The sequence below is a fragment of the Anolis carolinensis genome, chromosome 4, assembly GCF_035594765.1.
Source record: "Anolis carolinensis isolate JA03-04 chromosome 4, rAnoCar3.1.pri, whole genome shotgun sequence".
In the NCBI taxonomy this organism is placed as follows: Eukaryota; Metazoa; Chordata; class Lepidosauria; order Squamata; family Dactyloidae; genus Anolis; species Anolis carolinensis.
In genome coordinates, this window is record NC_085844.1 from 37,920,441 (window position 1) to 37,944,440 (window position 24,000).

At 37.5% G+C, this 24,000-nt stretch overlaps 1 protein-coding gene and 1 long non-coding RNA gene across 11 annotated transcripts in view; one reads left to right on the forward strand and one right to left on the reverse strand.

The window, feature by feature from the left end:
* zfhx4 (zinc finger homeobox 4) overlaps window positions 1-24,000 on the reverse strand; it is a 222,935-nt gene that overhangs the window by 114,987 nt on the left and 83,948 nt on the right. The gene's annotated exons all lie outside the window — the stretch shown is intronic.
* LOC134298842 (uncharacterized) lies at window positions 3,642-10,730 on the forward strand. 2 transcript variants are annotated; one of them, XR_010005953.1, is made up of 2 exons: window positions 3,642-3,741; window positions 10,537-10,730. It is a non-coding gene; the product is annotated as an uncharacterized LOC134298842 (long non-coding RNA). The 2 variants fall into 2 exon arrangements; XR_010005952.1 differs by having other exon boundaries at window positions 3,654-3,846.

Consider the following 24,000-nt stretch of genomic DNA (forward strand, 5'->3'; position numbering starts at 1 on the left):
ACTACCAAGGAGCCCTATTCATAGTTCTGTACAATTTTATTCTCTGAATATTCAGTTATTATTATTGTCCAGGTTTTAAATTTGTTGATGTGTTTTATGTTGTTTTATATTTTACAATGTTTTAATTTTATGGATTTGTGTTTGTTATGTTGTTGTTGGGCTTGTCCCTTTGGGGAGATGGAGGCGGGATACAAAAATAAAGTGATTATTATTATTATTATTATTATTATTATTATTATTATTATTTCAAGGAGTGGAATTTTGACATCATATAGAAAATATATTTTGTTATACAGATGAAACTTTATTCCCTCTTTCTTATGTAGATAATAAGACAATTCATTTTAATTAGTATGCAAGTAAAAAGTGTTTGTTGTATTTTGTCAACAAGTAATTCCCTCATTCTATAGGATGTTAATGCAAACAGGACATTCTTGTATCAAGTAAGAACCTCACATGCTTGCTCAAAGTTGCATTAATTAAACCAAAATGTGTAATTTGAAAGGATTCTTCTCGCTTTAACAAAATAAGAACTGTCCAGAGTGAAATACTGCTTTCTTGAAATCTGGAAGTGTGAAGAACAGCAGGTCTCTGCCATTCTGCTTGCCTTCAACTGTGAGTATTCATTTGAACTATTTTCCATCTTCACTAATATTGTGTCTCCTAAAGCTTTTTGCCAATGTGCTACCCCTGAGTAAGCCAAGCATATCAAGTGTGCATGCTACTCACAGGCTAATGAACAATGCACAAAAACAAAAGAAACAGCAGGACTCCTATTATCTGATCTTCCGTAAAACACAAAAAATGTCTTTTCTGGTACAGAGGAAGTGTCAGTAAGCCTGCAGGTGTGAGCCAGTTAAAAGAAAAGGCTTTGGATAAATAGATTCTTTGACTGTCAGGGATTAGAGTCATGGCACCAGTGGTAACATACATCTTTTTCTTTAATTTACAAAATTTTCTCACGAGTTTACAAGAGTTCACCCCATCAGGGGCTTTCTGAGGCTACTGAAACGTCTTAAGTTTTAATTAAGTTAGAGTTCTCAGAAGAAAGCTTTTTTGGCACAGAGTCAGGGTCATTAATTACTGCTATCTTTGTTTCTTTCTTAAAAAGAATTCTACTGACATGTTGTGTTCCTTAAAAACTGCATTTTCCTTCTTCCCTGAAGTCTTTATTCATTTTCAAGAAGACTTGATTAAGCAGTATACCAATTACTTCCCTTAACCTTATAGGTAGTCTTTAGTTTAGAAGTGTTCCTCAGTGCTGATTTGGGATGCAGCATTGCTAATTATTACATTTAGTGTAAACATCATGGATAATTTTTAGGTACCATTTCCATAGTTCACAACTACATTGTGATTACTCCTTTGCTGCAGCTATACAGTTTACCATCAGCGTTCATATCAATTGCCACAATTATTTGTTATAAAAGTTTTTCTTGCCAAAGCAGATTGTCATGTTTTCTATTACTATCATTTTACACTGAAATTAATATGCTTTAAAAATGCAAACAGCAAACACATTAAATGACCACTAACTGAAAGCCGAGGGATTATGATGTTAAACTTTTAAAGTTGCTATCATTTCCTAGCAGTTTGGTGTGATAACAAAGTGACTTTACTTTTGAGAAACAGATTCCTTTGCACATGCAAAAATATGCAATTGTAGTAGCAGATCTGCTATTCCATGGCCATCTGCTAGGCATCATTTAAAAAACTTGCAGTTGCATATGTAAAATATGCAAGGTTTTGAGTCACACAATATGTTCTAAGCAGAAGAATTGGAAGGCAACTGAAGAGGACAAACCTAATTTACACTACATCATAGAGCATGCTCATCTATGACATGAGAATATAAGCTCCATCCATCTTAGGCATGTCATAATACAGAAGCTGTCATTTGGTTCACCAAATAAACAAACAAGAGCCCTATTAAACAGAACAAAAATTATCAGATTAGAAATATCTCAACAAGTGAGTCAGTTTCCTTTTCTGTCAACTAACAGCCATCTTTTTCCATATGCTTTGTAAAGAATCTTGGGCACATAACATGAGGAAGGTAACATGATGTTACCATGCTACCTAGAAGAGAAGATGAAAAGGTCTTCTGTGCTTATTCAGAAGAAGACCTACAAGCCACTCTAAATGCCTTTGCAGAAGCATATGAAAAGCTTGGCCTCTCACTGAACATCGAGAAAACCAAAGTGCTCTTTCAATAGGCACCAGCCAACCCCTCTGCAATGCGAGAAATACAGCTTAATGCTGTAATGTTAGAAAATGTTGACCATTTCTGCTACCTCTCCACAAAAATCAACATCAGCATTGAAATACAACACTGTCTGAGCGTTGCGAGTGCCACATTCTTCAGAATGAAGCAGAAAGTGTTTGAGGATTGGGACATTCGAAGGGTGACCAAGATGCTTGTTTATAAAGCTATTGTTCTCCTAACCCTGTTATATGCCTACTATATGTGGACCGTCTACGGACGTCACACTCAACTCCTGGAACGATTCCATCAGTGTTGCCTCCAAAAACTCCTGCAAATCTCTTGGGAAGACAGGCGGACAAACGTCAGTGTGCTGGAAGAAACAAAGACCACCAGCACTGAAGTGATGATCCTCTGCCATCAACTTCGCTGGGCTGGACACGTTGTCTGAATGCCCGATCACCGTCTCCCAAAGCAGTTACTCTAATCCCAACAGAAGACTAGAAAATGGAAGGTTGATGGACAGGAAGAGATTTAAAGATGGGCTTAAAGCCAACCTTAAAAATTGTGGCATAGACACTGAGAACTGGGAAGCTCTGGCCCTGGAGCGCTCTAACTGGAGGTCAGCTTTTACCAACAGTGCTGAGGAATTTGAAGAGACACGATTGGAGGGCAAAAAGGAGAAATGCACCGGGAGGAAGGCGTGTCAAGCCAACCCTGACCGGGACCGCCTTCCATCTGGAAACTGGTGTCCTCACTGTGGAAGTACAGGCGGGTCAAGAATAAGTCACCTACGGACCCACCACCAAGTCCCTATGCTTGGAAGACCATCCTACTTGGACACAAGTGATCGCCGATGATGATGATGATACCAAGAGGAAGTTCTATACAAATGATCAGAATGCATGGGTAGTTTAATACAGGAACAGTTCTTCCTTCAGATATCTAGGTCCCAAACACTTTAATTTGTTCTAAAAAATTGATCAGATGTAACTGTAGCTCTTTATGTTCTGATAAGTTGCATACTTAATAAGCTGTCCAGTTAATGCCAATAGCCTAACACGCAGTCCTACCTTGTTTCAAAGTAATAAAGCATTTATTACTGGATGCAGGTGTTTGGTGCCACATCGTAGATGTTAGAAACTACTACTGAGGCATGATTGGAGCAAGTATGTTGAACACCGCATTCCTTCAGGCATCATATCTATATCCTCAGGTTGCAACAACTGAAACAACCCATAAGCCAATATAGTGCTCTGTACTAGGATTACCCAATCTCCATTCCTCAGGGTGACATGCTGAATGTACGTAACTATGGGTAAAGCTGAATGTATCCTGCTTAACAACATCACCGCGAGCTGCCCTCTGTGACCACAGGTATATTTGTAATCTGTATATTGTGTAAGGGTTGATGCTTCTTTGCTTCCAATTGTGACATCACTCTTGTAACCTTACAAGGATGTACATCCTGTAAACTCACAGGAGAACAACCTAAGATTTGGTCCTGAAATATAAGAGTCTGGGAACATCTTCAACAGGTAACCACACTACGGACACATTCTTTGACTGAAATGCACATCCTAGGCTATCTAGAATCATGGATCTGAGCCTAGATGTTAGAGGAGTTTTATCCAACTTAGCAAGTAAGTCCCTCTAAAATGTTCCTTGATACCAGTCTCTGAAATCAGGAGGCCTCTTACAGCCAATCATTTAGTAAATTTCTCCTCCATTTCACACATTGAAAGCAAGGGCAGTTGATAACTCTTCTTTTTCCCCCTCATATGGCAGAATACTGGATCCGTGCATATATGCTGACAAAATTACATAGTTTTCTATCACCTTCCTTTCCTATCTCCCTTTCAGATTCATTGTGTCTAGCTACCCTGGAAAACAAGTGACCATGTGGGCTAAGAACTGTGGGAAAAGGAGCTTGAAGGTCACCATGCTGATTACCTAAAGAATCTTACACAGAGCAAGGACTCCTACATTATGCCACTGAATAGAGGTGTCATTTATGCCGATAGAAAATCCCAGAAGGTCATTTAGATAGATCACTGAGTCAACCTTAGCAGCACCAAAGGATTCAGTAAAAGATTCCTTACATCCAGTGTCAAACTAGACTTGCTGTTAGCTTGTCATTCCCTTCAACAATTGGCATGTTCAATGTTGTATGTCTGTGCAAATTAAATTTGTTTACCTTTCAATGACCACTCACAATTAAAACAGTGATCTTAAAAGATAGAGAGCAGCAGAAAAAACACTCACTCTAGGCAGAACAGATTCTTACCTATTAAGAAAACATTGCTTCTAAAGGTTGGGTGCAGATTACAGGTTGTAATCAGCAGTGTTTTGCATTTTGAACATTTGTATTTGCATACACATACATAATGAGGTATCTTGGTGTTGGGATCAAATTTGAACTTGGAATTCATTTATATTTCATGTACACCTTATATACATAACCTGAAGGTATTTTTAATTTTTAATTATTTTGTGCATGAAACAAAATTTTTATACAATAAACCATCAGAAAACAAAGATGTCACCATCTCAGCCACTCATGTGGACAATTTTAGATGTTGGAATTCTGGATAAATGATATTCTATCTGTACAAACTTTTAAGTTTTGCCATGAAGAGGCATATAAATTTGGCAAATAATTAAATAACAAAACCAAAGTATATGGCACACTTTAAAAACTAAAGATTTATAAAGGTATTACATTGTAAAAAATGTTCTTTTGAACTTCATACATCTAAGTAACTACGCTTCATTCTGAACTCTGTGTAACTTAATTCCAAGTACACAGCATGCATAAAATTTGGTCAAACTAGACAATTTTCTGTCCTTTATATTTTTTTTATTTTCTCATAGCAATATAGTAATAATTGGTGAACAAAGTTGTAGAGCATTATTTTGGAATAACTCTCAAATTGACTACCTTCCCATTTTCACAAGTAAGACTTTAATGCTTGGATTTCAGGAATCATGCACCATATAAATCTGCTCAGTTGTAAAATATCAATTCAGAAGATAGAGTGTACAACTGATGTTATTATTAAACAACATCCATTCCTTTCAGTAGACAGGATGCCTACAAAAGTCTTGAAATTAAAGGAGAATACACAGCAGCAGTTCAAAGTACAGTATATACTTGAGTATAAGCCTAGTTTTTCAGCCCTTTTTTAGGGCTGAAAAAGTTCCCCTCGGCTTATACTCGAGTGAGGGTCCTGGCTGGCTTATATTCGGGTCAGCTTATACTCAAGTATATAGGTAATCAAAGTTGGCCAGTCTTATCTTATTAAAGTCTTACTATCATCATAAATTACAATTTTATGTAAACATTCAAAAACATTTAACCTATTGATGCCTCAAATAATGCAATTTTATTAGTATCTATATTTATTTTTATTTTTGAAATTTTCCAGTAGCTGCTGCATTTCCCACTCTTGTCTTATACTAGTCAATAGATTTTCCCAGTTTTGTGGTAAAATTAGGTGCCTCGGCTCATATTCAGGTCTGCTTATACTTGAGTATATACGGTAGTTAAACAGTAATTTGGTATTTTTAGGTCTCTTTGCCTTCTATTTCTGATGATACCTAATGGTATCATGCTATCCCTGAGAAGATCATACAAAAAACTGATTTCCCAGAAGAAGTCCTTATACAATATAAAAATCCGGAGTGAACTGAACTCTGCCTTACATTTAAAGAACTCAGTGGTCTTCTGGCAACTAGTTTCTTCAAAACTGGGACAAGTCAGATTCTCAATAGACTCCCCAATTCCTGCATCTCATTGGGAAACCTTCTATGGTGACCTCTTTAATAAGGCAGGCAATTCAAACAATGTAAAACACTTAACTATGAATTATAATCCTGACACCCTCCCGGCCTGGCCACAAGTTGAGCCAAATGAAGTAATAGCCATCATCAACACACTTCAAAATAATAAAGCCGGCCGAACTATTTAAGAACAGTGATTGGTGGGCCCAACTTTTAGCAGGGCTGTTCTCTCACATTACCAATTCATGCAGTATACCTAGAGGCTGGCAAATGAGCATTATCGCCCCTATTCATAAGAATAGAGAAAAAAACCAACCCTAAAAACTATCGTCCTATAAGCCTGATTAATATCACAGCAAAAATTTACACAAAATATCTTTTGATTAAAATTGAGGAATGTTCCAATGCAAACAATATTCTCTGTGAAGAACAATCAGGCTTCCGACAGGGACGTTCAACCATAGATAATTGCCTTGTTCTGCAGCATATAATCCAAAAGTATAATTCAAGGGGGATGAGTCTGTATACAGCATTTATAGACTTGTCTTCAGCGTCTGACATAATCTGCCGCAACCCATTATGGGAAAAGCTGGCTGCCACAAACATTGACAGAAGATTACTTACTTTAAGCATTACGTTGTACTCTGATACAGTACTGAAAATCAGACTTGGACCCAGTGAAGCCCTGAGCAATGAAATCAAAACATCAACTGGTGTGAGACAAGGGTGCATATTAGCCCCCTTTCTCTTTAATTTCTATATAAATGACACCATGAAAACATCCTCTGACAATCTACATGGCCTAAAGTTCTGACCAGAACTATCAACATCTTACTTTACGCTGATGATATGGTGATCATGGCAATGTCTCCAGTGGGACTGAGAAGATCTCTGGCAAAATTCAATTTGTATTGCGAGCTAAATTCCCTCATTATGAACAAGGATAAATACAAAACTATGGTCTTTGGAAAAAACAGGAAGTGGTATACTTGGACCCTGAATGGTGTACACTTGGAACAAACTAATAGCTACAAATAGCTATTCATCATCTGGTGCTTGGTCTAACCATATTACTCACAGTATACAAAGAGCAACGAAAGCAGCAGGTTCCATTTACAAGCTGTACCATCATAGATACCCAGGCACTATCAGACCCGCCCTGGAAGTCTTTAAGAAAAAAATAATGCCAACACTTATATTTGGGGCTGAAATTTGGGGGCACACCAATTTGGCCAAGATCGAAGCTTTCCAAGTTAAGCAGCTTCGCATGCTCCTGGCCTTTCCAGAACAACGCTGATGGCTGCAGTAAGGGCAGAGCTAGGAATGCTTCCAGTAAAAGCTCAAATTTTAATGAGACAATTCAATTACTGGTCAAAGGTAAATCAGATGAATTCCAGTAGACTTCCTCGCCTATGTTTAGAGGATCAAGACCAGTGTGCCCACAAGTCAGCATGGGTAGTGGCCTTAAACAATGAGATCGCTAAAATTGGGCTTCCTTTACAATTTCTGAATGATCTAGGACCTAGGGCAAAACAAGTGCTCCTGCAACGCACTCATGATATCTATGCTCAATTGGAACTAGCAAGTATAGGTAGGTTTTCTGCCACGAAGATTTTAGCCTCCCACAAAATGAGTATTCATTTAGAACACTATCTGACTATTCCAATTCCGTTACCTTTAAGAAGAATATATACCAGGGCTAGGTTTGAACAACTTGGTATTATGATGCAAACTGGTTGCTACTGTAACATCCCAAGAAATGAGAGACTTTGTGTCTGGGAAGAAGAAATAGTGGAAGATATTGAACATTTTTTGATTGACTGCCCAGCATATGCTGAACTTCGACACAGATATTTACATCCATTACTATCTAATTTTAGGTCCCCCAACAGAAATGATCTTTTGACATTCCTTTTACAAGGATGAGAAAGATCCACCATAAACAGAGTAAGCCTTTTTATCCTGAAAGCTATCAAGAAAAGAGCACATTTCCTGAAAGAAGAATCAGGAAAATAAGATTTTGACGGCAAACAGAAGGTCAGCTGCTGTCCTCCCATCCCTTTTGCCTTGTTTTTATTTGTGTTGCACTTTGAAATGGTCATATGACTGGTCAACAAATAAATTATTATTATTATTAATTAAAATAATAATAATAATACACATATCTTTTTGAAACTCTGTTAACATTATGTATTGCCATGTATATTACCAATATTAGTCTGACAAAATTGTTTATATTATTCTAATAACATTGATCAGGTGTTTAAGATGAACAATAGCTTCGTGAAATCTATCACTTTTATAAAAGATTGAAAATAGGCTTATTTTATGCTAATTAACTTGTACCATAATTTTCAATAAAAATGACTGTCAACTAATGTTGAATACCTGATGTATTTCATAGGGATGGGAGTACTTACGCTAGGAATACTTAGAGATGGTTTGCCATTGCCTTCTGTTGAAATACAGTCTACAGCACCTGGCATTCCTTGCTTTCTCTCATTCAACTGTTGGAAGATGCATTCTACTTCTTCAAAATCCCAAACCTGAATGTCTGATTTGGAGAACAGACTATGCTATTTTGAGCAATTTCAGATAATTAAACAGAAACTGAGAATAGTTTGTGGCTAGTATTAATCCTTTTGATATTTCCTTGTAGTTTTACCAAGTAGTCATATAAAATGGGAAATTTTGTAACTTTTTTTTAAAAGAATATGTTTCTATTTTATGAACATATGATTTCTTACAGCATGTACACATCCCAAACCCTCACCACTGCCACCAAATGTACAAAGTATGTATACATACTAGAAAATCACAGCAGATTCAACTTTCTCAGAGTGAATGATTTGATACTGATAAATATAGAGATGTAAGTCTTAGAGATATAGGCTCTTATCCATTTTTTTTTACAAACTGTAATTTGTTATTTTGGCAAACGGGTAAAGTATAATTTGCCACAAACTGGGACATATGCAACTTAATGTACATACTAGCTTGGGTACCCAGCGGTGCCTGGGTTATTAGAAAAAGGCACTGTTTGTTTTGGGGTCCTAGGTAGTATCATTTAATTAATTAGTAACACTATTCATTAGAAAAAAGCCAGTCTTTGATTTAGTTTTGTATAAATGCTCCCATTAGAAAACAGATAACAATGTGGGTGAACTGCAATTCCCAGAATCGTGGGTCTATCCTCTCCAAACCAGGCCTGTATGCACAGCTGGCCATGTTGGCTCTATGTGCCAAGCTTGATCCAGATCCATCATTGGCTGAGTTCAGTGGTCTCTGGATAAGGGTGAACTACAACTCCCATATACCAAGGGCAATCACCCCCAAACACCACCTGTATGCACAGCTGGCCATTTTGGATCTGTGTGCCAAGTCTGGTCCAGATCCATCATTGGTGGGTTCAGAGTGCTCACAGAATACAGGTGAACTAGAACTCCAACAGTTAAAAGTCAATAACCCCCAAAGTCCACCAGTATCCCCAGTTGGCCATGTTGAATTTGTGTGCCAAGTTTGCTCCAGATCCGTCATCAGATGGGTTCAGTGTTCTCTGAATACGGGTGAACTATAACTCCTGGATGTCAACGTCAATCACCCCCAAACCCTGCCAGTATGCAAAGTTGGCCATGTAGGGTCTGTGTGCCAAATTAGCTACACGTCCATTGTTGGTGGGGTTCAGAATACTCTTAGATTGATGGTAGACTATATATTCCAGTTCCTACAACTCCCCAAACCTCTCTCTATAGTATGTTCAGTTACTGTGTGCCATAGAAAAGAAGAGGAGAGGGTTAAGGGAGAGGTAGTGATTGGGGTCATGCAAATTCTACACCAATTGAGAGAGAAAAGAACCCTGGGATGTGGCTCGCTGTAACCTGCAATGTCCTTTAAGGGAGGGCTTTGGTGGCTTCTCAGCACTCTGGATTAAAGCTGTTTGTGAAAGCCAGAGGCTGTCTGTGTAAGTGGACACCTCAACCACATACACGCATACAGATTTTCACTTTTATTATGTGTATAGATGGTGTATAAAATGAGATTGGATACCTTCAGACATAATCCAAAACTACAAGTGAAGACTGTAAACTCACACATATGTTACAGATGAAATGCAGGTTTCCTTACAATCAAAATTTAAACTGTGTTTAATCTTAACTATGGTTAAACAAGGCAGTATCAAGAATATGGTTTCACTTGGCTATTTTTCACCGATGACACTAAGTGGGTGATTGTCAGAGTTCATCTAAACTTGGCTAATATAGCATATTCATGTCACTCTAAAATAGACCTGCTTGCAGCTGCATCAAAAGACCTACTCTCAGAATATTAAACTTTGTTCAGAATTTGAAATGTTATTTTGAAAAGTAAAATGCTATGTTGCTAGTTAAGAGGGAGAGGTAATTGTGTTATAAGTTATAACACTCCACTTTAATGACATGAGATTGCCGTATAATATTCTGCATGTCTAAGTGCATGCACATACTTTAAATATGGTCCTATGCAAATGACAGAAATGCCAGATTGTGGATATTCCGTTTCTTGCCTTTCAGCAGTTCTAATATACAGAGACAGTGACAGAATACAACAGCAAGAATGGCTACCTGTGGAAACATTACTTCCTAGAACAGATCAGCAACATGACACTCCAGGTACTCCAGAAACTATGAGTGCTAACTGGCTGCACTGCATTGCTTTGCCTGTGAATTAGAACTGCTGGGTGCAAAGATGTGAGCAATCAATTCTACCCAGTGTACAGCTCTTACTTAAACGTGTGTATACATACATACATACATACATACATACATACAATTTAAACAATTGAGATAAGAGTTCACCACCAATTATGTGATTGGGAAAGTCAGGGGTTGTACAAGATTAGTGTTTTGTTTTGCTTTCCAAAACAAAAAAAGTAGTGTTTAGTTTTGGAAAGCAAAACAAAACACTAATCTTGTACAACCCCTGACTTTCCCAATCACATAATTTAGGAAAAGGAACTTGTTGCTAATAGTGCTATTATTTACAGCCTTTAACTAGTATTTACTATTACATTCAAACAGATCCACTCTTTGAATGTAATAGATATCCAAAGCAGATGCCAAACAGGTCAATGTCAGAACATATTTTTTTCATACATCACCACCAACAAAAAAGGATTAGAAAACAGGTGATGTGAAAGACATCTGCCTAAAATTCTAAAGTGCTGGATTCTGCACAGGGAGAAAGGTGGAATATAAAATAAACAAATAAATAAATACTACCATGATGGCCAGTCACAGGGAAAATGTAAGAGTAACAGAATTGTCTGACTTGATAAAATATAGGACTGGATCAAAAAATGCTCTTGATTGTTTTGAAGGCTGTATTTTGTTCTATTTCCTACCTCTCTTAGCACATGCTTTTTCAAGTACCAATTGATTTTAAATCCCACTGCTGAGATAGGACAATGGCATCACTACAACCCCACAGCAGAGCTTTGCATCAAAAGACCACCAGAAAAGTATTAAGAGCCATCTGAGGACAACTCAGATATGCAATGATATAAATATGTGGTATGCACATACATCCAACTTTCTCATTGTTCATCTTAAAATAATAATAATAATAATAATAATAATAATAATAATAATAACAACAACATACTTTTAAAGTTCTGTGATGACAACAGTACACAGTATTCCAGATGTGTTCATACCAAGGACATGCAGTTTGATATTAGCAGTGTTATTTCAGATTCCTTTTCTAATTATGTCCAGGTTGGAATTCGCTTCCTCCCACCACATGCCGCAACCGCACACTTTCACAAAGATATCATTTTCATTAGAATTTTGAAATATCAGCCATGACCCCAAGATCCCTTGATCAATTGCTGCCTGTTCACATCTCATCAGTGAATATATAAAGGTTGGGTTTTTGGCTCCAGCAGGAATAGGTTTTTTAAACTTCTTTTCACTAAATTTTTCATTACCATTGCAAAACAATTTCCCCAGTTTGGACACGGAACAATGGCTTCAAACTACAGGAAAGGAGATTCCACCTGAACATCAGGAAGAACTTCCTCACTGTGAGAGCTGTTCGGCAGTAGAACTCTCTCCCCGGACTGTGGTGGAGGCTCCTTCTTTGGAGGCTTTTAAGCAGAGACTGGATGGCCATCTGTCGGAGGTGCTTTGAATGCGATTTCCTGCTTCTTGGCAGGGGGTTGGACTGGATGGCCCATGAGGTCTCTTCCAACTCTACTATTCTATGATTCTATTCTATGATTCTATGATTCTATGATATTATTTTGGAAATCTTTACAAATTCTTTTTGTTCTCAACATACTAAACAATTTATTGCCATCAGCAAATGTGGACACCTCAATATACTCACTAAGTCCAGATTTGGCAGCATATACATATGGAGCATTTTCTGTTGACGATGTTATGTGTGAAGTCTTTTATCTTTCAAAATCTCCGCAGTATTATCATTTTTATTTTGTTTACTAATTGTATTTTTCACTAATCCATTTTTGTAACTTTTTACTATCACTTTCATGATTGTTTGATATCATAGAATAATAGAATTGGAAGAGACCACATGGGCCATCTAGTCCCACCCCTTGCCATGTAGAAAAGCAAAGTATCCCTGACAGATGGACACCCAGCCTCTGTTTAAAAGTTTCCAAGGAAGGAGCTTCCACCACACTTTGAGGCAGAACCGACTGCTCCAATACCTAGTTTCAAGGGCACAAAAAATAAGCCTGCTCCCTCTTCCTCATGACACCCTTTCACATATTTATACAAGGCTATCGGGTCTCCTATCAATCTTCTCTTCTGCAAACTAAACATACCCAGTTCTTTAAGATGCTCCTCACAGGGAATGGTCTCTAGACCTCTGGTCATTTTAGTCACCCTCCTCTGGACATTTTCCTGGTTGTTAATATCTCTTTTAAACTGTGGTGCCCAGAACTGGACACATTCCAGGTGCGGTCTAACGAAAGCAGAATACAAAGGCACCAGGACTTGCCTCGATCTATACTCTATATACACAGTACTCTTTCTGATGCAGCCCAAATTCCCTTGGCTTTTTTTAGCTGTTGCATCACACTGTTGGCTCATGTTCTTGTTATCAACAAAGATTCCAAGATCTTTTTTCCAAGATAAAAAATTAGGTTTTAGTTGGGAAGAGGCGATTTGGGATAGGATTTTAAAATTAGAAAAGAAAGTAATATCAAATATTTATAATATATTACTTACCTGGCTGACTGAAATGGAACAGGTTAAAAATTGTATGATAAAATGGGCCCAAAATTTAAGAAGGCCAGTTCAAATGAAAGAATGGGAACAAATGTGGAGCAAAAAATTAAAATATACATATGCAATAGATTTGAAAGAGAACTGGATAAAAATGTTTCACAGATGGTATACTACACCAAAACAATTAGTCAAAATGTACAAAACAGTTTCTGATAAGTGTTGGAAATGTAAAGAACAAGTTGGCTCCTTCTATCACATATGGTGAACTTGTAAAGAAGTAACAAAGTTTTGGATGAAGATTCATGAAGAATCACAAAAGATTTTAAAAAGAACATTTATAAGAAAACCAGAGTATTATCTATTAGGATTTACAGACTTAAACTTACAATTGACTGAACAAGAAGATAAGCTTTTTACTTATATTACAACCTCCGCTAGAATTGTTTTCGCAAGAGAAAGTACCATTATTAATTGAAGACATTGATAACTTATTGGTTTTTTAAGGCCTAATATTAAATGATAAAAGTCACCAAAGAAAAAGCATACAATAATGTTTGAACACTTTAATTTTCAGATACTGTTGCTTTTTAAAACATTAAGAAACAAATAAGTGAACAACTTCACTTTTCTAAAATATGTTAGCCATTGAGTAAATCAGTGCTTTTCTTTATAACTATGGTCCAATCTACATTGGTCTAAAACCCTAAGTTCAACCAGAAGTCATTTCTGGACATCCAGAGAATGTCCAGAGCTTTCTGGTTGATAATAATGGGGTAAATTAAAGTCAAAGCCTTTCCACTACAGCCAGGAGCATGGCATGAGGTGATTTTTGGAATTGCCAACCTGAATGCCTAAACCTGCAGAAACATGATCACTCCACAATGCTCCTCAGAGAGATTGTTGAATGAGCCAAGAATTTCATTTTCTGACACTTTACCAATGACAATTGCTTGCAATGAATCATAGAATCATAGAATAGTAGAGTTGGAAGAGACCTCATGGGCCATCCAGTCCAACTCCCTGCCAAGAAGCAGGAAATCACATTCAAAGCACCCCCGACAGATGGCCATCCAGCCTCTGTTTAAAAGCCTCCAAAGAAGGAGCCTCCACCACAGTCCGGGGGAGAGAGTTCCACTGCCGAACAGCTCTCACAGTGAGGAAGTTCTTCCTGATGTTCAGATGGAATCTCCTTTCCTGTAGTTTGATTGATTGTTTTCAGGCATATAACACTAGCTGAGCACTCCATATGACTGTCTAAACCAGATAGAAATTGAAGCAGAAGGTTATTCTTTCCTGCGTTTGCTGAATTGGTTCCTACTGAACAGAAGTTTGAGGAAACAACCTCAGGCTGTGGTGTGGCAATACCTGGGAGCGCTGACAAGTCATGTCAGGATCCTACACTCTCTTCTTTTTCATGTGTCTCTTATACACAGTCTGTTGAGATTTGATACATGGAATCATCTTGGTACTAAGGCAGTGGTTCGCAACCTGTGGGTACCCAGGTGTTTTGGCCTACCACTCCCGGAAATCCCAGTCGGTTTGCCTACTGTTAGGATTTCTGGGAGTTGAAGGCGAAAACATCTGGGGACCCACAGGTTGAGAACCACTGTACTAAGGGATCTCTTTAAGGTGGAGTGCATTCAAGATCAAACAGCCAGTTCAGAAACTGGTTAGTCCATAGTTTCCCAAAGACCTGCAGAACAAGAAGATGTTTTGAGAAAGGATTGCTTAAGAGCCCAAGTAGATGGACCGAATGCTGTGGAAACCAACATGGAGCAAATTGTTCTAGATGGGCAAGAAAAGGAGAGATTGCTTTCAAGGTGTTCGCCAAATGAGATCCTTTAGAACAATTGTGGCAGTGGAAATTTGTACTGCAAACATGCTCCCTTGTTATGCATCTCACCTAAGATATAGGAGGTACTTTTTATTGTGTCAGAAGCAAATTGACACATTCTAAGTGAAAGACTTAGAATGCCTGTCTTTCTATGGGCTTGTGAGATCGCTCACAAGCATGATGCCTGCACATTCCTGCTTAGGGAGCTCAAAAGCAGATTTGTTATATTTCTCAGGAAAAAGAACTTGCAGATTTTCTGCCCAACCTATCACCATCCAAACTTCAATTCAACTCTCTGTTCATATGTACAGAGGGGGGGGGACAGGAAATAGTAATATTCCATTCTGTGAAAAGGCCAGCGTTGACCTGGTTTTTAAATAATCTTTATTAAGTTGGTTTTTTTTTTACACATAGTAAAATTCCAGAGATACATACATACATGGGGAAGGAAGGGGGGAGTGAGTGGGGCTCTTACAAAGGAAGTGGGATGGTAGGAGAAAGAGGAGGAGGGGGGAAAAGAGGAGGGGAGAGAAAAGGGGGAGGGAGAAAAAGGGGAAGGGATCCACACACACACAAAGGTTAAGGGGATGGGGGACATTGTGGGGGGGGGAGTTAAAAGGTTGACTTCTGAGCCACGTCCGAGGGGGTATCATTTGTTTTTGATATTTATTTTTTATTTTTTATTTTTTTTAAAAAACCTTTTGTCACGGTGTTTTATGACTTTTGGCTGGCAGACATACAAAAATCAACAAATATTATGAAGAGAAAACAACAACACTTTCAGGAACAAAACTTAATTCTTGCTAATATCCATGAGAATTACTTGACAAAAATACTGTTTTATAGAGGCAAATTTTCCATTCCCTGATTTTTTCCCTTTTTTTTTTAAAAAAAAGAAAAAGACAAAGGTTAGTACATCTTATCTAAGTGCAAATGTGGAAATTCTCCTTGGATTGTAAAAGTCCTCAGGGGAAGGCTTTCTGATACCGCAAGCATTCAAGACACCAATCTTGGTTAATCACTAACAGGTTAACATCTCTGAAAATAATACTGTCTAACAAGAGAGGAATGTACAGTCTGGTTCTCATAAAATTTCAGACCTGGGACAAAACTTAGGAATCTGGTAGGACTACTATTTTAAAAAAATAATTAATAACACATTATCAGTCTGATAAAAAAATATGAACTGCCATTATCTGCTTTCCAGACATGCAGAGACTTGGAAGCCTTATAAATAGCTGTTAAAAATAACATTAATTTTAAACTCAGGGGTCTGAAGAAAGCAGAGAAAACAAGCCAGCAATGTCAGGATTAAATATACTGCCATCTTACTGTATTTGCAGATGTTACTTTATATGAAGCAAACATGTCAAATCACCAAGCAAGTGTCGACCGAAAGTCACAAATTTAAAATGTACATATGTAATGTTATGATATTTCAACAACCTGTTCTAGAGTGCAATCTTATGAATGTGTGTGCAGAAATAATCCCCAGTGGATCCAATAGGTTTTACTCCAAAATTAAATTTTCTAAGGTTCTAGCTTTCAATATTTTAATCCAATTCTTGATTTAATCATGGTTATTCCATTGATTTAACATTCTGTTTGAGTCGTGGAGAAATATATGTTTAATACCTGAAAGATAAAATCTCGAACAACCATCTCTTTCTATTTTATTGCCCACAGTAACAGGAGTAATTTTATTACTTTTACTAGAGACACCTTCAATCATTTTATCACTTTGTAAAAAAAAAAAAAGAGCATATTCTCACAAGGGCATTTATTCAACTTAACAATTAGCTCCAACTCATCCTCTGTCATAGATAAATGCTGCTTCCCTCCAACATGTCACTGGAACTTTAAGGCAATGTTGGGGAAGTTTGGATGGATCATAAGCTGAATGTCCCCATAGGCCTACCATGAGAGAAATGGTGTAACGGCGTGGAACCTCTGCTCCTAACTCTAAAAATATTTTAGGCCTCCAGTTTAAAAATTAGGGCAAAGAAGGTGAAAGACACCCTGCTGGTAATTTAAGCAGTTTTGGAGCATCATTATTTTCCCATTCCTCCTTGGAGGTGCTATTAAATTCCACCTGTGGGGAAGGTGAGGGAGGAAAAAAGTAACCAAACAGTCGCTTCAGAGCACCAGGTCAGTTGCTCCCTTCTCTCCTCATTTTTTCTAAGAAAATTGATCTAAATTCTTAAGTAAGATGGGCTGACTTGGCAGGCTAAATTGATTTCATAGGCTAGATATTCTCCATCCATGTAGAAAAAGTAGTATCCCCTTATGATAGGGTTTACTTAGTAACTCGTGTTTTAAACGTAAAGATTTTCTCATCCCTCAAGATAAACTAGTTGGAACTTCCCTTCTAATTTTAGAAGTCTGGAAGGACGGTAACTATCAGTATAGTGGTGCCATGTGTCCAGCTTGAGGACTATACTTATTTAATATTTCTGGTTATAAATTAAATATCACTTGAATTTGTTATATAGTGGGAAGGGGAAGTCAAGCATAGACAGATACACATTCTGCCTCTTAAGAGGACTGCTTTGAGTAAACTTTGGGAAACACCAGATGTGCTCCTATGGTCTGGAATAATAAAAAGGAAGGGGATTCATGATGGATGACAGTTTGAACCGCATTATATGGTCAGTTTAGACTCATACAAGGCAAACTGAACTGAATTTAACAGGATTAAATGTGTCTACACTGCCATATAATCCAGTTCAATCTTCATTATAATGGCAGTGTATATGGGGCCATAAAAGGCACAATTTCGAACAGTTCCAAACAAGGAGTAAGAATAGGAGATGTCTAAAGAAATCAGGACTGATACATAAAAAACTTTCAACTGAGCCAAGATTTAGAAGAGACATGTACAAAAAAATGGATAATGGGGGAAATCATCAAAGAGGCATTCAAACATGTAGTCAGCATGTATTGGAAAAATGTCAGAACAGCTAACACTCAGAATGAGTTCAGGTTTTCTGGAGAGGTGAAAAACAACAAACAGTACTATTTTGGTTATGTCCCTGGCTAAAGGAAGAACAAGGAAATGGTAGGGCCTGATTAGAGAAGGTAGAGAAATGTTAAACCGAGACAGAGAAAAATCAGAACAACTCAACACCTATTTATCACAGTTTTCTCCCAAAAAGAAAGTGATGCCCAACCTGGAGAAAATGGCCATCTGTCAGGGGTATTTAGATTGTGTGTTCTGTATGTCAGGGGGTTAGGTTGAATGTCCCTTGTGTTCTCTTCCAACCCTTTGTTTGATTCTAGGACCTTATTGTCCTGCATAGACTTTGACTTAGGAAAACAAAGGCAAGAGGTAAGGTAAACTTTAGTGGCATACAGATGTTCCATGATTAGGATTAAAAGAAGAAAGCAAGTATATCTAGGAATAAAAGGAAGGGCATCCTTGTACACAGCAGAACTTTGTTTTAAGATATCATATTCTTCCTATTCAGCCCAATCATTTTTTCCTATCTTATCCAAACTATTTTGTGAAATCCAACTGAGGTACAAAATTAAGTAAACTTTAAAATATGCCATCATTCATAGACGCTGGCAATACAGATAACGTGTCGTGAAGAAATATATAAGCCAAGTAGAAAAACAAGTGAAAATTCTTCCATAACCTGTCTTTATAGGTATCGTCTACTAATATCATCCTTCCTACTACAGAATCAAGACCTATAGAAGATATATACCAGTTGGAAAGGGAAAATGTTAACAAGTTTTCAGGTCCACATTTGATTTGGAGCAATGTTAAAAAGTGCTCTTCAAATCCCTTTAAAATTGAATGTTAGCTATTATTCAACTATGTTAAAGAATAGCTGCTAATAAAACATTGTAGGTGCTATCTAGAGGACTACATATTTTGAAGAATAAACTTATAGTTTGTCTTTATTATACTTTTCATAATACTTTTTAAACCTTTTAAAGGCAATATGATGTCAGATTAATTACTGATAAATTGCTCTTTTTGAACCTTTAGAGCATTAGGTAGAGAAGATGTTATAAATGGCTGATGGATTTAGATTCCTCTAAACACATGCCAGCTTTGCCTAGACTTGGGCCAGAGAACTGAACCAACACCCTACAAAATATATTAAGTGATCACTACTGAGCTAAAAGAAATATACCTTTGGCAATGCAGCACTTGACATTTTTTTCATGATTTATAGGAGAAAGGTATGTCTGCTTCTATTCTAAGCTGTGATCCTATGCAATAAATATATTTTTATCTACAAAACCCTGTTTCTATTGTAATTTCTTTAAAATTATATAATAGTTTTACAGAAATATTTAATCCTAGTGATGATAAAAAAATCACTGTTTGAAACTGTTTAGCACTCTAAATTGTGTCAGTGTTATAAATTTAACAATACAATTTCAAGGTGCTTACAATGGCATTCAAAGTCTTAAACTACTTGGGATCTTGATATTTGAGGGAGCTCCTTTTATTATACATGCCTAAAGACTTGGGTGAAGGCAATAAAAAGGCAGGATGTGGGGAAAGGTCTTCTTGAATGTGGCACTCAGAGTAGAATGTTCTCCCCTCAGAGACTTGACTTGCACCAATGCTGGCTTCATTCCAGCACCTAAGGACATGAATTTTTATTGAAGCTTTTAGAAGCCTAATTGCTGTATTTCAAAGGTAAATACACACATACATGGTTGTAAACTATTTTAACTTTTTAAACTTATTTAATCTGTCAAATTCTGTGATGTAAATGTTACTGTTTTAAACTGTTTAATTGTGGATTTCACCTTGAGATCCTTGGCTATAGGGGGCAAATATAAACATTTTAATAAATACAAAAATATAAACTGGCATATGGAGTCAAAAAACCAAAATGATTTTAAAATACATTCAAAATTATATGGAACAATCTAGCTTGATTCAGAAAATCCATACAATTTAGCAACCACTGGAACCCACTTAGGGTCCCATGCCTGTTTAACGCAAATTTACTTCCAGTCTGTAATTCTGTACTTAACTAGCAATAAGGACAACAATACAAAATCTACATATATACCGAAGATGAGTTATCAGCAATGTGACATACACCCAGGGTTCCTTCCAACTGAACTGTCCCCCACTAGTCCTGATGTTCACATCATAACCACATGGACTTAGAATAATAAAACCATAGTTGGGAGAGACTACAGTGGGGGGGGGGGGGAGTATTTAGTCAGATACCAATGGTACAAGTTCTCCCACTTAAAAAGATGAGAGAGTCCTGTAACTGACAACATAGGTAGACCTCAACTATGAGAGACAACATGAGAAAAAACATTCAGAAAATCACTTTGTCTGATTTTTCATGAATTTATTTGCAGATTATGGTGGAAAATAAGTGTTTGGTCAATAACAAATGTTCATCCAATATCCTTTATTGGCAATGACAGAAGTCAAACGTTTTCTGTAAGTCCTCACAAGGTTGGCACATTCCCCCCATGCAGATGTCCTCGAGAGCAGTGATGTTCTGGGGTTGTCGCTGGGCAACACGGACTTTCAACTCCCTCCAAAGGTTTTCTATAGGGTTGAGATCTGGGGACTGGCTAGGCCACTCCAGGACCTTGAAATGCTTCGTACGAAGCCACTCCTTCGTTGCCCTGGCGGTGTGCTTGGGATTGTTGTCATGCTGGAAGACACAGCCACGTTTCATCTTCAATGCCCTTGCTGATGGAAGGAGGTTTGCACTCCAAATCTCACGATACATGGCCCCATTCATTCTTTCATGCATACGGATCAGTCACCCTGGTCCCTTTGCAGAGAAACAGCCCCAAAGCATGATGTTGCCACCCCATGCTTCACAGGAGGTATGGTGTTCTTTGGATGCAACTCTGCATTCTTTCTCCTCCAAACACGACAAGTTGTGTTTCTGCCAAACAGTTCTACTTTGGCTTCATCTGACCATATGACATTCTTCCAATACTCTTCTGGATTATCCAAATGCTCTCTAGCAAACTTCAGTCGGCCCCAGACATGTCCTGGCCGTGTCTTCTAATCTCCGCAGGGGTGGTGGACCCACTAAGATGGTCCGCCCCAGGAGGCTGATGGATCCGGATGGACTTCTGAGGTCTCTTGGGGATCTTCCTGTTCTGGAGACTGGCGATCCTGTCGATGTCCTGGCTGATCGCTATAATAGTGAGCTGGCTAGGGCACTTGACACGATCACTCCCGAACGTCCCCTCTCGCTTCGTAGAGTCACGTTGTGGAATTCTCTGCCCGCGGAGATTAGGCAAGCCCCCACACTAGCAGCCTTCAAGAAAGACTTGAAAACATGGCTCTTTCGCTGCGCTTTTGGAGAGTAACCATTTTATATTTCTTTTCCGTTGCTCCCCCTAATATCTAACCTCCAGAATACCCCACTCCCTTATGACCCTGTTCGCTGTGGTTTTTATTTTTATGTCTTTCTCACCCCGAGTTTTAACTTAATGTTCATGTGGTCTGCCCTTGTTTTTAATTGTCTCCTTGTTTTATTTTGTAATGGATATTATTTACTGTATTGTTTACTGTATTGTGGTGTGCTGTTCTTTTATATGCTGTTTACATTGTATTGTTTTGGGCGTGGCCCCATGTAAGCCGCCCCGAGTCCCCATTGGGGAGATGGTGGCGGGGTATAAATAAAGTTTTATTATTATTTTATTATTATTTATTATTAAGCAGGGGGACATGTCTGGCATGGCAGGATCTGAGTCCCTGGCAGCGTAGTGTGTTACTGATGGTAGCCTTAGTGACATTGGTCCCAGTTCTCCGCAAGTCATTCACTAGGTTCCCCTGTGTGATTCTGAGATTTTTGCTCACGGTTCTTGTGATCATTTTGACCCCACGGGGTGAGATTACTAAAATAAGACATCCCCAGAAAATAAGACCTAGTAGAGGTTTTGCTGAATTGCTAAATATAAGGCCTCCCCTGAAAGTAAGACCTAGCAAAGTTTTTGTTTGTAAGCATGCCCGCCGAACAGAACACCAGAGCATGTAGGATTGGTAAATGTACGTATCATAGAGTGTTGTACATGGAAATATAGGTAGTAACAAGAAATTCTTGATAGGATTCAGTTTGTCTGGTTATGCTGGTTTGTGATGACAACTACTGTACAGTATATAATAAATGTTCATTTTTTGTTCAATAATAAATGTGAATTCTTCTTCATGGAAAAATAAGACATCCCCTGAAAATAAGACCTAGTGCATCTTTGGGAGCAAAAATTAATATAAGACACTGTCTTATTTTTGGGGAAACACGGTATCTCTTTCTGTGGTGCTGGTACACAGCTGATGGATAGTAAAACATTATCATGTGGTATAGCCTCATGCTCTCCCAATTTCACCAAACCGAGTCCCTTCAACTAGCCAAGTACCTCCAATAGCTGGTGATTTTTAAAGTTGTTTTGGCATTATTCCAGCATTCTACTCTCACTGGATAAGAGGATTTAGGTCTACTCAGAGATAGGATTTTTATGTTAATGATTTCATAAGTTGTAGTTATATCTTATTTGAAAACCTTAACAAAAGCAGACCTTTTAATGAATAACATTAAAACTGGTTAAGACAAGACTACATGCTAAACTCAAATAACATAAAAACACTAACTTTTAAAAACACTATTTATAAATATCTCTAAACATCAGCATACTCTATTGCTTTTTTGGATTATTGGTATTATGTTGGCTGTTCTGAGATAAATGACTTCCAGTTTAATAAAATGAAAAGAATCAGGAACTGAGATCAATGGTACAAGATAATTAAAAAGTTGTGGATACATAGGGATCTAAGGGTTAGTTTCTTAACTGAAGTCTCCTACTATCTGTTGTATTTTAAGTGTGCACTCTCTCTGGTAAATAAATTTGTGAGGGAAATTCGTTTCATGAATTAGAAGTTTCAAAGCATAGACCAAATAGGTCAGGTAAAGGTATGCATTTATAAGAAAGTATAGACTGCAATCTAGAAATAAATGTGGAAGTAAAGGCAGTTATATGAATTGGTTTTATTTTTCCTGTTGTTTGATGCTCAAATATTTCTTAAGAAAGCAATTTCATGTGTTTTATTTTTGCCTATCATAGCACAGAATTCATCAGATAACTTATTGTAAGATTTTAGGTCAAAGGAAAAATGATTATCTTGCTTATAATTAAAATGGGCAATTTTAAATAAATTTAAATATTTTACTATATTTTCAATATTAAATTTTAATAAGTTTTACCTGTAAACCAGAAAAGTAGTCATTTATTCTTTTTTAGTCTGTTTAAAATAGACTTTCAGTGGGTTAGATAAAAAGAAGTATGCTATAAAATGTACAGAAATTGTACAGGTGATTTGAGCTTAGTTGCATACATTACTACTGATGGGACTGAGCTCTTCAATAATTTGCAGCCAAGGGAACCTGTTGCCTTTGCTTCCTACATTTATGATAGAGAAATGTTTGAAGTGATTTAAGAATACCTGAGTGTGTACTACTATAGGTACAGATAAAGTGAAATCCATGCAGCCTTTCTAGCATCTCCTAAAATAGCTTCATTGTGCTGGAGGACATTGCCACATTGTCATTATTGATGTAAGATTCATATATCTGTCTGGTTGATTTCTATACATAAGCCATTTTATCCTTTGCTCCGGGCATCAAAAACGCTATGGGCCAGACTCTATACATTACATAAACAGTACGACAGGGATGTTTCCAGACTTCATGTGAATGTATGAAACCATGGATAATAGCAAACCCTATTGCAATCAGAGACTTTCAGTTCAAGAATATCATGCAGAATGGCCTATGTAATACCTAGAGGTAACACATCTCGTCACACATGGATAAATGAAACTACAGATCCCGGTTCTGCAGATACGGGGGTCATACTGTATAGTCTTTCCCAGGATTCTATTGCACTAAAACACCACACTAAAAACATAGTGTGGCTATGAGGACAACATTGCTTCT